General features: G+C 58.6%; 1 pseudogene; it reads right to left on the bottom strand.

Moving 5' to 3' along the window:
- Positions 1 to 4,200: 4,200 nt before the first annotated feature.
- On the bottom strand, positions 4,201 to 6,356 carry LOC138394057 (uncharacterized; annotated as a pseudogene).
- Positions 6,357 to 14,424: the final 8,068 nt, after the last annotated feature.

Raw genomic sequence — 14,424 nt, 5'->3', positions numbered from 1 at the left:
CTGGCACGGGGGATTTGGGGGATGGCAAAGGGGAAGGAAGGGGATCAAGGATCTCGCTCCTACTCTAGCTTCCCCCCTGCCCACCCCCCAAAATAACCTACAAAGAAAACCTTCACAGAGCGGGCCCGCCGAGGGGCGCCTTCCCCACCATTGGGTAAATCCCCCTGTAGTTCCAGTTTAAAGCTGTTTATTTAAAAGATTTGTCGTTTGCCGATTCCCGTGGGGGAGGGAGGGGGTCTTGGGAGCCCACCCTTCCCTCGCTCTCCGTCAGTCCGCAACAGCTCAGATTCCTGATTCCAGGAGGCCTGGACGCTCTTAGAGCCGCCGATCACGCCAAAGCCACCGGCTCCTGGGTGCCCGCCCTGAGCCCTGCACTCCGCGCCCAGCCCCCCGAATAGCAGACCCCCTCAGCTACAAGGCCCCCAGCCAAACTCGCCGGCCTCCTTCTCCAGCCTCCTTCCTCAACTTTGCTAAGGGTGCCTATTTTAACCCGGTTTTGGTTACAAACACCCCCTCCTTCCCTCCCTTACTCTTCCCCATCAGGCTCTGGTTACCAGATCCGCGTTTACTTTGGAAAAATCTAAGATCGCCACATCCGAGGATACATGTCCTAAGGAGACGATGAGCTTCCCGTGATTTTTAAAAAATATGTTCTTTGAGTAGCTTTCTTTTAAAACCCAGCGCCTCGTAGCACGCCCAGGCGCCCCAGTTTGGAGAAGTCGGGGTGAAGCCCCCGGAACATCCTCGCTCTGGCAGAGAAGCTGGCTCGGCCATCTGAGGGTTCCGCTGCGTTCTCCCTACTTTTCTCCCCCTCTTAAATGCAGTTAAAATGGCTGAATTCCGGCTTTTAATTAAAAACAGCCTATAATCGAAAACGTCTCGGCGTCCTCGGCTCCCCCGCCGCCTGCTGGGAACCGAGAGAGGAACCGACGCCCCTCGGCCGGGCAGGGCCGGGCGGGCTGGAGCGGGGCTGGGGGCTCTGGTGGGCGCCCAGGACGCAGCAGCCCGCCCCCACACCTCCTTGGGAGCCTCCTCCCCACCTGCCCTGGTCCGAGATTCAGTTCTCGGGAGTCGGACAGCTGCGGGGATCCCCGAGCGCACCCCGAGGGGCAGGCGGGGAGGGGGGTGTTGGGGGGCGAGCTGGAGAAGTTTGGAGACCATCGCGCCCGGCCGGGGGCCGGCAGGCGGACCGGCGGCGTACCTGGCGCGGCTGGGCTCCCGGCTCCGGGTTCCGGCGACAGCGACTCCGGTGGCAGCCCGGACTCCCGGTGCGGCTAGGCGCCCGTGCTGCCCGCCATCCCGCGGCTGCCGCTCCCCTCCGCCACCCGCAGCCGCCTCACACTTTTTGCCCGCCTTTCCTTTTTTTGGTAGAAAACCGCTCCCCGGGCCGAGCGCTCGGCGCGCCAACTCCTCCGCCCTCCCGCGGCCCGGCTCCCGCAGCCCCCGGAAAAGCCAGCTTTCCTCCCGCCGAGCTCCCCGCTTTTTAATAAAATCCAGGTAGCGCCGGTTTAAAGAATCCCAAATCTCCATATACAGCCCGGGATTGGAAAAGGTACATTACACAACCCCCCTTTCAAGTTCCTCTCGCTGGATCTAAAAAAAAAAAAAAAAAAAAAAAAGCCAGCGGGGGGGGGGAGAGTGGGGGAGGGGAGCACTCTTGCAAAGAAACACGCATTGTTCCCGGCGCCCGCCCCCCCCCCCCGACCGGCCCCTGGCCGCCCCCCATTGGCCGCGCGCGCCGCCAATCACGCGCATGTAAACACCTTGGCCCTCAGCCATTCCTATAAAACCAATTACGGACCTAGGGGCTCTAGCAGTTTCCAGGCTCCCCTCGGCGGGGCTGAATGATCAAAACTGGTGGTGAGAATTTTTCCGGGCCGTTTCTAGGCAGCCCTCCCCCTCCACCAGCTCAGACTCCCCCCTTTCTCCTTCTCCTCCCTTTTCCTCCCCCCTCCCCCAGCGTCTGGGCTGAGTGATCAAAATAGAGGAAGATGGTTGTCGCCGCAATCCAGGGCTTTGCAAGGCGCGGTTTAATGGGCCGCCTGTCAGCTTCCTGCTTGCAGGAGGAGGTGACAAGCCGAGCGAGCCAGGGAGGGCCTGGGGCCCGGCGGGCTGCACCCCGCGCCCGGGCCCCGGCCCCCCACCTCCCCTGGGGTGCGCCTCTGGTACGCGCGGTGGAGACGCCAAAACAGACAAGGGCTGCTTTTTCCTTTTTTTTTTTTTTTTTTCTTTTTTTTCTTCCTTTTAAAACAAAGCAGCAATTCATTCCCTCTCCCCCAGCAGCGCGGTTGGGTGGGATGGGCTGGCGAGAAGGCCGTTTTCCTAGCCCTGGCCTGCGGGTCCCTCCCTGTAACGCGGTGTCAGATGGTTACTGATTAATATTTTGGAGAGGCCGCGGCGGCGGGCAGCGGGTGAGTCTCTAATCTTCTAAAAGGGGTTCCTATAGAAACGCGGACCGGGGCGCGCCCCCCGCTCGGCCCAAGCCGGGGCTGCGGCTCTTGGAACAGCGTGCCCCTCCCCAAAGGCTCCTCTTTGCGTGGGCCCTCCCTTCCCTTTCTCTCCCCCCCTCCAAAAAAAATCAGAGCAGAAAAAAGGATTAGATCGGCTGAGCGCAAACTGAATCCCTCTCGATTCTGACATTTCAGCCTATTAGCATTTCTCCACGGGGCCTTCTGAAACCTATTAAAGTGTAATATTAAAAACCTCTTGGCTGGGGGCCCCTCTCGCCTTCCATCCGCCGCGCCCCCTCCAGGGAGGGCGAGACCGGGAAAAAAAAAATCTGTTGAGCTCAGAGGAAGCAGCAGCCAAGCCCAAAAAGTGCTTGGCTGGCCATGGCGGCCGTAGGGGGAGGGGAGCCCCAATCCCCCAGACTTTGTACTTTTATTTTGCGCTTTCAGCAAAATCCTTTCTGAGTTGAGTAGCCGGGAGCTGCCCGCGGTAGACCTACCTGACTAGGGGCGCAAGGAGCGCGGACCACGCAGGAAGGACTGTCCTGGGGGCCCCCGCACCCTCTCTCCGCAGCCTCGCAGGCTCCCGAGCCCGGCTAGGCATTACATACCCTCGAAAGGAAGCTTGGAGGGGCAGGAATCCTGGCCGATCCTGCCTCGGAGAGGAACCGCAGTGATAGGATTTTAATTAAAACAAGAGAAGCCCGCTCTTTCGCCCCGCGCTGCGGACTCAGCGTTTTTGTATTGCTCGTTCTTTTTTTCAACCCATTTTTTAAGGCAACTTTTCTGGAGGGAGGAAGGAATGAACTAGTCAGTGCCCATTCGTTCTATTTTCTTTTCTCCACTTTTAGAAAAAAAGGGGGGCTAGGCTTCGAGAGCGAACTGGGGGTGTCTAATTTAATTCCAGGATAAATTTGAGGAAAAAAGTTCAGCCTCTTGAGGGCAGTTTCAAGTTGCCCTTCCTGGAGCCTCCTGCGCTGGTTTCTAGGCTGCCCTCTTTTGGAAGCTGGAGCTCCGAGGGGGGAGGAGGGAGGAGTGTGAAGGAAAGAAAGGAACGAAAATAGCCGGAGCCGAGGGGAACGAGCCGCGGTGTCCGCGCTTGGAGCTGGGCGCGCTCTTCTCAGTGGCGGCCTCGGCAGTCGGGGCGGCGGGAGGCGCCCGGTGCAGCCCCGGGACGGCCAGGAGCAAAGACGGAGAGAAGGGGGGTTAGAGAAAGGAGGTATTGTGTCTGTATGCCTTAGGGGAGGGGGGCGCCTACAGGAATACAATAAATGCAGTGGAGCTGGGCTGCTGGAAGTCAAGGCAGAGGAAGGGGCCGAGTGTGGGGGCGCCGAGTACCCTCTTGTCCAGAGGCCTTGCGCGTTCCCAGTAAACCCTCCCACGCCCCAGTCCCCACCGCTTCCTCCAATATTCGGAGCCCAGACCCTAATCCTCCACCCCGTTATCCCGCCTGGGATCTAGAATGTTTTTATTTTAATATAGCTCAAGAAAAAAAAAATGTATCTTGAGAGAGTTGGGGTGGGGAATACAAAAGGCTTGCGGGGTGGGAAAAAACAAAGGCCTATTTTTATAAATGTTTAATGTTTTCACCCCTGGATGCTCCAAGACGCCATAATTGTGACGGCGGGGTACGTGTGCCATAAATCATTTAGTTGCTAATAAAAATTCTGCCTGTTTGCCCTGGATTTGCCAATGGCGTTTGCATTTTTCAAGTGTGTGCCTGATCGGCGTGGCGAACCGAGCAGGCATTTCATTAGGGCCGCGCTTCGGGGCAGGCGACGCCCCCGCCCCCTGGGCTTTGTGGCCCTGGCCCCTCGCGCCGCCCTCCCTGCACACCACCGCACTCGCGCGACCTGCCGCGCTGCCCTCCGGCCGCCTGAGCCCGGCCTGGGCCTAGGGCCTGGGGACGCGGCGGCGGCGGCGGTTCCCGGTTCCCGGCTGCCAGGCGGGGCGCACGGAGCAGGTTCTGCCCGCTGCCCGCGCCGTTCTCCAGGACTGGCGCGCGCGTAGGGGCGCGGGTGAGCCACGCCGAGAGGCCACCCGCCCTGGCTGACCTGTACGCTCGCTGATCTTTGCCCGCTCCCGGGCCCCGCGCCCCGGTGCCCCCCCAGTGGCTGAGTAAACAGCGACCGGGAGCCATGTTGGGGCGGGGGCCCGGTACCAGGCGAAGTCGCGGGTGCAGCCCAGGCTCTCTGGGAGACCCCCGCCGTTCGTAGGAGGGCCCTTGGGACACCCCTGGCCAGACTTTAAAGTCTGGGAAAACGCCCTTCCTGCTTTGGTGGGCCACATTTAAATGTAAAAGCCAAGTTTAGGCGCCGTGTGCGGGGCGTAACCGCACAGGCCGCAGCCCGCCCGGGCCCAGCCGCCATCTTCCGTGCCCCACCCCCACCTTCTCATACTTATGTTTACCCAACGGGATCGGTGGCCAAAAACAGTGTGTTGACGCAGTGTGTGTGTGTGTGTGTGTGTGTGTGTGTGTTTTGTACTGACAGGGCGGAAAATCGGATCGGCTGGGGGAGGGGGGACCTCCTCGCAGCCCCAAACCGCAGTTCCCGGAGAACCCGCCCAGGCCGACCTTAGCCAGACCCAACGCGGTTGTCCGCAGCAGCTTGGGCTACCAGAGCCCAGGCCTTTTGTGTGTTTCTAGGCCGCTGGCTCCGGCCTCGGCTCTCTGGACGCGTCCCGACTGACAAAATCCTCCCTTTTTGTTTTAAAACCAAAGGACAGGCCAACCTCGAGTCCAGCTGTCTCCCCTGCTGCGCCTTTGCCGCTGCAGCTTCGGCCCCCGCGCCTGGCTGGCCTGGCGAGCCGCGGGCAGGTCCCACTCCCTCGATCCCGCACCTTCCTCAACTCTGCCCTGTTCAACTTACAGCCCTGCTCTTCCCGAATCCTGGTCGGTGGACACGTTCTTCCCTTACCCCTCCCCCAGAAACGAGCCAGTATCCTTTCCTAGGCGCGGGTAGCCGAGCCACTCCACCGATCGCCCCGAATCGCCTTTTCCGGTGGGGACCGAAGCCCCCACTCTCCGCCGGCATCTCTGTGAAGGGGGTCCCAAGGGATCGCCGGCTTCTGCTGCCTGCTCGGGAGACCGTGTAGCCGGGTCTCTTGAGCGCCGGTTTCCGAAGGCCCTAAGTCCGGCGACCGGGGAGCTCCTGGCCGGGTGCTGCTAAAACCCGGAGAGGCCATGGTCGGGAAAGCCTTGTTAGCCATTCCCTCGATGCGACTGGCCCTGCCGCGATTCGGCACCGAGCCGAGGTTGGGCCAGCCTAGCCGAGAGCCGCCCCGACCCGTCTGGAAGACCGGGGACGTGGCACCAGCGCCCAGCACGCCGCGGACAGCAGGGCGCACGGCGCGCAGAGCCGGGGCTCATGCGCCAGGCCGGCCGGGCGGATTCCCGCTCCTCTCGGCCCCGCCTCCGGCCCTGGCCTCTTCCTCCGGCCGGGGTCGGGGTTCCACTCCACTGTTTGGCTGCGAGAGGACGGAGACGCGCTCAGCGCGCAGGGGGCCGGCTGCGGCCATAAATCTCCGGGCGGGCCCTCCTTCCAGCTGCTCACGCGCGGGTGCTCCGGGCCCGCCTCGCGTCCCGGGCCGCGCCGGGCGCCCTGCTCTCCCCTTCACGGCCTGGGAGGTCCGAGACTGCGCAGGGAATCAAGCAGGAGCTTCTCCGTTTGCCAAAAAGAGGGAACGGCGTGGCCCACTCGGTGCCACCACCATCCACCCCCACGGGCGCTGGACCCCGAAGTGGCCGGGCCTCACAGGACCACCGCCTTGGGGTAGGGGCGCCCGGGCCGGGGACTTCCTCCTAGGAAGGCTCGGTGAGGCTGGGATGGGCGCGCGGCCATCGCTCGAGCCTGCACCATGGAGGGGCGACGGCAGGGTCAGGGTCGGAGCGGCTTCTCAGAACTCAGTTTGTCGCCTCTCCGCGGCCCCGGCCTTAATCCAGCGCCCGCAGAGGGCTCTGCGGGCGCTCAGTAGGCTTTTTTTTTTTTTTTTTTTTTTTGCGCGGCGAGGACCGAGCGGGGTGCCTGCGGGCGCGGCACCCGGAGGCGGGGGCTCGGCTGGCTCCCCATCCCGCGCGGACCCACCTCCCCCTCCACACCGCGGGATAGCCCAGGCTTTTCGCCGCTGGGCGCCGGCTTGGATCCCTCGTCGGCGGCCCGCTTTGGCGCACATAGCCGAACCATCCTGAAAGCAGGAATCGGTAGTTTGCTGGTGGCAGCCTAGTGAGGGAGGAAGTTTCTCTACACGAACAGTCGTGGGACGCCCGGGGGGGGGGGGGGGGCAGATCCAGAGACGGTACATTTGCAATAATACCGCCTGGTCTCTTTGCCAGAGGGGCGGGCACAGGTCTTCGCGCTGATGCCCTGCATCAGCCGAGCAAGCCGTGCCCACGATGGGGGCCAGTCACCTCCGACTGGGCTTTGCACGGGACTTCAGATGGGACAGCCACGGAAGGGGGCACATTCACGCCCTTCTGGATTCCTCCCCAAAGCCTCACCGTGCCAGTGACACCACTGCGAACCGGAGGTGGCATATGCCAGAGACGAGGGAGTTGGGAACCTCGCTCTGAGGGCGTTCTCACCCAAGGAGCTTCGGCTCCTTCCTTCATTTTCTAGAAGCACTTTGGTGGGACGGAGGGCTTCCGGCCGAGCCCAGAAGAATTTGGGCGCTTGCCTCGGCGGTGGGAGCGCCGCCTGGGAGCGCAGAGGCTGCAGAGCCACATTCCGGCCGAGCCTCCCTAGCCAGGCCCAGCCCCGCCGCGGCGCCCCAGGACGCGCCTCCGAAAACAAAGCGCTGCGGTTTCAGCCCAAGGTTAAAGTCCACCGCGAGCGTTTTTTTTGTTTTTTTTTTTTCTCCCGGAATCTAAGAGCGATAGCGTTTCTCCAAATAAACCGCCAATAAATCACCTCCCAGGGGCTGCCTGCTGAGGAGCTCTGGTGACCTTGGGGGATGGTTTTTCTGCCAGACCCGCGGAGGACAGGCCTGGGGGAGGAGGGCACAGTGTCAGCCCTACCCGCTCCAGGGAGAGGCGGAAGAGGAGATGGCCAAGGGCATTCGTGGGTGTTTATTGTGGTACCTGTGTGCCCAGAGGGGATGGGGGAGGTTTGGAGTGGGGGAAGGGAGTGACTGTGGTTCTTTGGAGGCCAGCGGTGCCCGGTTGTGGGGTGTTTGTGATTGTGGGTGCTTGGCCGCCTGGTGAAGGCAGAGGTCCATTCCGACACTATTGAGGCCTGCATGCCTGGCACTGTTCTTGGCGCTGGGGAAAGAGCCACGAGGAGCAAACAAAGTGTCTTCGGGTGCCTCGGTCTTTGTCTGGGTATGACTGGATGTACTCTGTAAGTGGGTTTGTACTGGGTGTGACTAATGGGGTTTATGTGTCAGTGCCAGGGTGACTAATGGAGGGCTGGGCAGCACGTGTGATTGGGGAGGTGCTGCACCTAGGTGGGGAGTAGGTGCCCGGGATGGGCTGCCTGGCCTCTTAAAGTCCCCTCCCCTCCCCCCCTGCCAGCTCGGAGCTTTCTTTGTGCCTCTGAACCCATCCCTGGCAGGCCTGTGCACGCTGAGAGTTCTGAGCAAATTCCACTGCCAGCCTAGCCCCAGAGGCACCTCCTCCTCCTGTCCCACCTCCTCCTGTCCCACCTCTCTAACCCACGTGGTGCCTCCAAATCCGGGCCGTCCCACCCACTTCAGTGGCAGAGCCCTTCCAGTTTCCTCTTTTTCAGCCTGAAAATTCCATGTGGGGCACAAGGGCTCCTACTTGGGCAGGCTGTGACAGCCCTGTGCTGGTAGTGTCATGCCCATTTAACAGATGAGAAATTTGAGGTGCAGAAAGGAGTGACAAGCCCAGGCAGCCAGGAAGTAGCTGCAGGCACTCTGAGCTAAGCGAGGCAGGGTGCTGGGGGTGCAAGTGGGGAGCAGCTCCCATCCGATTCCCCAGAACCTGGTGCATATTAGGGCTCAGGCTGAACCTGGAGGGGGAGAATCCCATTTCCCCTCTCCCCAGGGGTCTTCCAATTGCAAACACCCGTGCCCATGCCCCCAATCTCTGCATGTTCCTGTGGTTGCACACCCATTCTGTGTCAGGCATCTGTGATTGTTGTAGACACTCTCCAAAAGGATCCCTGAGACCTAACTAAGGCCACCCAGCCAGAGTGGTAGCAAGGCAGCCAGAAAGGGCTCTTCCCAGCTCCCCACCTTCATGTTCTTCCTGATGCTCTGTGGGCCATAGTGACATCTCAGGGGAGGGGATGGCAGGGCCTGGCCCTTCTTTCCAGATCTCCTGGAAGCCTCCCACACCGAAAGGCTCCCAGGTTCCTTCTCTCTCTCCCTCTCTCCCTCTCTCTCCACCTCCCTCCCTCCCTTTTTTTTTTTTTCCTTTTTATCCTTCTTTGGCATTTTCTTTCAAGCAGAAAATAAAAACATTTCCCATGGCTACAGCTTTGAAAGCTTCCCTCTCCTCTCTGCCTCCATCCCGCGCCCACCCCAACGTCAATCCATTTCCAGAGTCAGCACAAAGTCAAAAACAAACCCACAAAGATGAAACCTGACAGGCCCCCCCTTCCAGCTTCCCTCCTCTCACTCTTCATGTCTTGGTCGTCACCCCAGAAACAAGCAGGAGGCAGGAACAGCCCCCAAACACATGTACCCAGCTTCTGTGGCCACAGAGACTCTCTTAAGAACCTTCTAGAGCTGCTCCTCCCAGAAATCCCTGCTCACTTGGTTCCTTCTGCAAATGTCTGGGTTCTCCCCCTCGTGCCCCTGCCCAGCCGGTTGAACCTGGCACAGCTCCCATGGGCCTTCCTCTGGGAGGCCATCTGTTACGGGGTGAGTAGTGTCCCCCCCAAAATCTGTATGTCCAAGTCCTAACCCCCAGTATCTTGAAATGTGACCTTATTTGGAAATAGGGTCACTGCAGATGTAATTGGTTAAGATGAGGTCGTGGTGGAGAGGCGGGCCCTAATCCAGCATGCCTGGTGTCCCTATAAAAAGGGGGCATTTGGACACAAATAGGGAGGGAAGACAATGTGCAAAGACAGAGAGAGGATAAGGGTGTCTACGAGCCAGGGAGGCCTGGGACAGACTTCACAGCCCTCAGGAGGAGCCAGTCCTGCTAACACCCATCACCTTGATCTTGGACTTCAAGCCTCTAGACTGGGGAGACAATAAACTTCTGTTGTTTGAGCCACCCAGTTTAGGGTACTTAGGTCTGGCTGCCTGAGCAGACTCAGGCACCAGCCCAAATCTAAGTGCCTGCAGGAGTCAGGCAAGAAACAGAGAAATGGTGGAACACAGACAGGGTGACTCCCTGCAGCTCCAGCCAGTGACCCCCAAGATGCCAGATCTGCTCTTGTTCATGGGACACTGGTGTATCAGTCAGAATGGGCTGTGTTATGCTGCAGTGACAAACATCCCCAGTATCTCAGTGGCTTAACCCAACACACAAAAAAGTGTCTTTTCCCCGACATGTCAACTCAACCTGTCCAACGCCCCTCTGGGCAGCTGACCTCCATGTAGTGTCTGGGCAGCCCAGGCCACTTAGAGTCCGCAAGTCGTCCCCCCTCAATGGGAGGCCACCATGGAGTGAGGGGAGACCAATGCACAGAGTCACATGCTGCTGGTGCTCACAGCCCACATGACGACACTTAGCCAAGGGGTGCTGGGCAGTGGAGTCTCCCTGTGCCCAGGGAGGGGAGGAAGCCAGGGATGGGTGAGGCCATGCAGGGTCGGCCATACTTGCAATGCCACATCTGCTGAATTGTCAGCCTTGGCACTTCTTTTTTTTTTTTTAATTGTGGTAAAATACACATCATGTAACATTAGCCCTCTTGACCAGTTTTAAGTGTACAGTTGAGTGGCTTTCAGCATGCTCACATTGTCGTGCAGCCACCATCCATCTCGAGAACTTTTTCATCTTGGAAAACTGAACTTCTGTCCCCATCGCTCTGCCCCGGGCACCCACCGTGCTACTCTCTGTCTCTGACTGTAATGACTCTGGGAATCTCATATAAGTGGAATTATATAAAATTTCCTTTTGTCTGGCTTATTTCACGTATAGTATCCTCAAGGTTTATCCATATTATAGCATTTGTCAGGATTTCCTTCTCTTCTAAGGATAATAATCTATCATATGGATGGAGACCACATTTTGTTTATCTGCTGACCTGTCGATGGACACTTGGGTTGCTTCCACCTTTTGGCTGTTGTGAATAGTGCTGCTAGGAACATGGGTGTGCAAATGTCTGTTCGAGACCCTGATTCATTCTTTTGGGTATCTACTCAGAAGTAGAATTGCTGGATCATATGGTAATTCTATGTTTAATTTTTTGAGAAACTGCTATACTGTTTCCCACAGTGGCTGCACCATTTTACATTCCCACCCAGCAGTGCACAAGGGTTCCAATTTCTCCACATCTTCACCAACCCTTTCTGGCTTTTTGATAGTGGCCCTTCTAATGGGTGTGAGCTGATATCTCATTGTGGCCTTGGTTTCCATTTCCCTAATGAGTAGTGACAGTCAGCATTTTTTCATGTGCTTATTGGCCATTTGTATATCTTCTTTGGAGAAAGGTCTATTCAAGTCCTCTGCCTTGCCCCCCGCCCCCCTCCCCTTTTTTGAGACAGGTCTCACTCTGTCACCCAGGCTGGAGTACAGTGGCACGATCATAGCTCACTGCAGCCTCAAACTCTTGGGCTCAAGGGATCCTCCCACCTCAGCCTCCCAAGCAGCTGGGACTACAGGCACTCGCCACCATGCCTGGCTAATTTTTAAAGTTTTTTGTACAGACGGGGTCTCACTATGTTGCCCAGGCTGATCCCAAACTCCTGGCCTCACGTGATCCTCCTGCTTCAGCCTGCCAAAGCCCTGGGATTACAGACATGTGCCACTGCCCATTTTTTCACCAGGTTGTTTGGTTTGTTTGCTTTTGTCCTTGGCACTATTTTTAACACTTTACTGACCAAAATGAAACCCATGAGCAGGCCCCTGCTGGTCTGCAGCCCTGTGTAGCTCCTGCTTGGTCCACCCTGCTGGCTAACGTCTTCCGAAGGCCACACACTCACTTCCTTGAATCAATCCACTCGTGTTTGTTTAACAGTTACTGGGTCAGGCCCTGTGCAAGGCCCTGAGGATAAACTGGCGAAAGGAACAGACCGGGGCCCTGCCCTCATGGAGCTGTCCAGGGGCTGTGATGGTTGCTGGACAAAGGTCTGTGAGTGTGGAGCACCATGAGGGAGGAGGAGGAGCCCCAGGGGCAGAGGCGGGGCTGGACCCTGCAGGGACTCAGCCTCCAGGAACAAAGCAGCGGTGTTGCAAGTAGTTGGTACCCAGCTGTCTTCAATAAAAGAGTGACTGGGTCCCATAACCAGGAAGCCCAGAAATAGTGTCACACCTTTAGGTATCCACCCATGGATCAAGGACATACCAGTGTGTGCAACTCTAATTTTACTTCCCTTCCCATTGGCCCCAGTCTCTCCTGCGAAGGTAGGTTTCCTGTGTGTGGTGGAACGTGGCCAGCCTCGGATCTGTAGCCAGGAAGGGGCAATTCCCCAAAGGAATAGTGCTGGGCAGAAATCAAACTGCACGTGGCCTCTCTGCCCACCTAGCTCTGCGCCGGGGCAGGATCAAGTCTGCAGACCTGAGAATGACTGAGGGATGAGACGTATCACGTGGCCTCACCCCCGGAGCCAGGCCTCACCGTAGGACTTGTACAGGCTGCGGTCTCGGGCATCTCCTCAACCCCCGCCGCCTTCTCTCTGTCTCTCCCCCAACCTCACCCACACCAGGTCACAATTCCAATTCCAGACTTCATAACGTGCCACACCATGGGGCATAGGGCCTGGCTTCCCAAGTGGCCGTTGCGACATTGTATCTTCCGACAATGTCCACACAATGTTCCTTTCCACAATGTGACCCTGACACTCCCCCCACTGGAGGGGGAATCGTGCCTTATAACTAAACACCCTGGAAGTGACACTGTGTGACTTCCAGGGCAAGGTCAGAAAAGGGGCTGCAGCTTCAGCCTTGTTTACTGGGATGCTTACAGGTGGAACCTGTGCCACCAGGTCTGAGGCAGCTGTGCTCCAGGGACTCTCAGGCCACATGGAGAGACTACCTGTAGGCTGAGACCCCAGCCTACGGCAGCATCAACCACCAGACATGTGACCACGGGGGAAGAAAAGGATCATTTCAGAGCCAGGCAGAGCAAGGCTCAGGGGCCCTGTGACTGCCCGAGGTCCCACAGGGGGCCGAGAAGGGTTGGAACTCAGCTCTGTGTGTCTCCAGCCAGGCTGGTCAGGGATGACTGAATGACCAAGGGAGGGAATAGGTGGGCGTGGACTGTGGGGCCAGATGGCCTGGGTTCAGGTCTTGGTTCTGCCACCCACTTGCTGGGGGACTTTTGCAAAGTCACTTCCCCTCTGAGCCTCAGTTTGCCTGTCTGTAAAGTGGGGCTGAACATACCTCCTTTCCTGGGATCAAGCGAGGGTGTGTGTCCGTACTGAGCGTGCAGATGACAGCTGAGATGCTTGTCTCTCTGAGACCAGCAGGTGTAGCCGAGGAGCTGGGAGCACAGGGCTGGGCGGGGAGCAGGTGCTCAGGGGAGGGTGGGTCCCTAACCAGCCATGTGTGGTCAGCCCTGTGCCCCAGCCATTGCCCCACGTGTACCCACCAGGACAGGACGGAGGCCGATCATATTGCTTTCTGGTGGCTGCTGTAACTGATGACCACAAACTAGGTGGCTCTAAGCAACAGAAATGTTTTTCTCTCACAGTTTAGGAGGTCAGAAGTCCAAAATCGCCATGTCAGCAGGGTTGGTTCCTTCTTGGGGGCTCTGAGGGAGATGCTGTTGCAGGCCTGTCCCCAGGTGCTGGCAGCAGCTGCCAGTCCTGGGTGTCCCCTGGCTCACAGCTGCGTCAGTGAATCTCCTGGTCCCCACCGTCTCAGAGCCACCTTCCCTGGTGTCTGTCTCCACGGAGCCTTCTCCTATAAGGACAGGAGTCATATTGGATCAAAGGCCACTCTACGTCAGTGTGACCTCATCTTGATGAGTACATCTGCAAGGACTCTATCTCCAAATAAGGTCACATTCTGAGGTTTCAGGGGTTAGGACTTCAATGTATCTTTTTAGGTCACACAATTAACCACACAACACCAACCTCGGGCCCTTGCCCTCTGCCCTGTCCCCGCCCCAGGACGCAACACCAAGCCCCTTCCTCAGCAGGAGTGGGGTCCTCCATCCCCCCAGGGTGCAGAATGGGTACAGGGCCAGTGTTGGTGGCCGACCCAAACCCTCTCAGCATATATCGTTCCCTGGCACCCGCACTGGGGAGTCGCCGGTTAGAAGCCGCTGTGACTCCAGGGCCTTCCCTTGGTCACGTGCAGGGCAGCCAGGAGTTTGGGGAAGTTGGGGCCGCCCCACCCAAGCAGGCCTGATCCACACACTGGCCAGAGGGGAGAAGCAGTCCCTGTCCCTCCCAATCCTCCCCACTGCCTCCGAGGGCCAACCACGGGACTGCACCCCAGTTGCCCATGGGGGCCTCAGCACACCCACTCTTCCTACCTTGCTGGATCACCCCTCAAATAAACTACTGGCATTTCGGGTCCAGGATCTTCTGGGTGGGTCTCCACCCGTCCCCCGACTGGCTCCCACTCACCCCCACCTCCAGCCACATCATCATTGTCTTGGTCAGCTCGGGTTGCCATAGAAAACGACCAAATAACTGTCGACTGGGCAACTTAAACAACAAACACGTGTTTCTCCCAGTTCTGGAGGCCGGGAAGTCCAAGATCAAGGCTCTTTGGTTTGCAGACGGAGCCTTCTGACTGTCGGCACACACAGCAGAGAGGAAGAGAGGAAGCCCTCTGGCTCCCTTCCTCAAAGGGCACTAACCCCGGGTGTGAGGGCTCCACCCTCATGACCTCGTCACCTCCCAGAGGCCCCACCTCCTAACACCATCACCTTGAGGTTAGGACTTCAGT

The sequence above is a fragment of the Eulemur rufifrons genome, chromosome 14 (genome assembly GCF_041146395.1).
Source record: "Eulemur rufifrons isolate Redbay chromosome 14, OSU_ERuf_1, whole genome shotgun sequence".
In the NCBI taxonomy this organism is placed as follows: Eukaryota; Metazoa; Chordata; class Mammalia; order Primates; family Lemuridae; genus Eulemur; species Eulemur rufifrons.
Note: the sequence above shows the minus strand (reverse complement) of the source record. Positions and strands in the feature narration are given on the sequence as shown.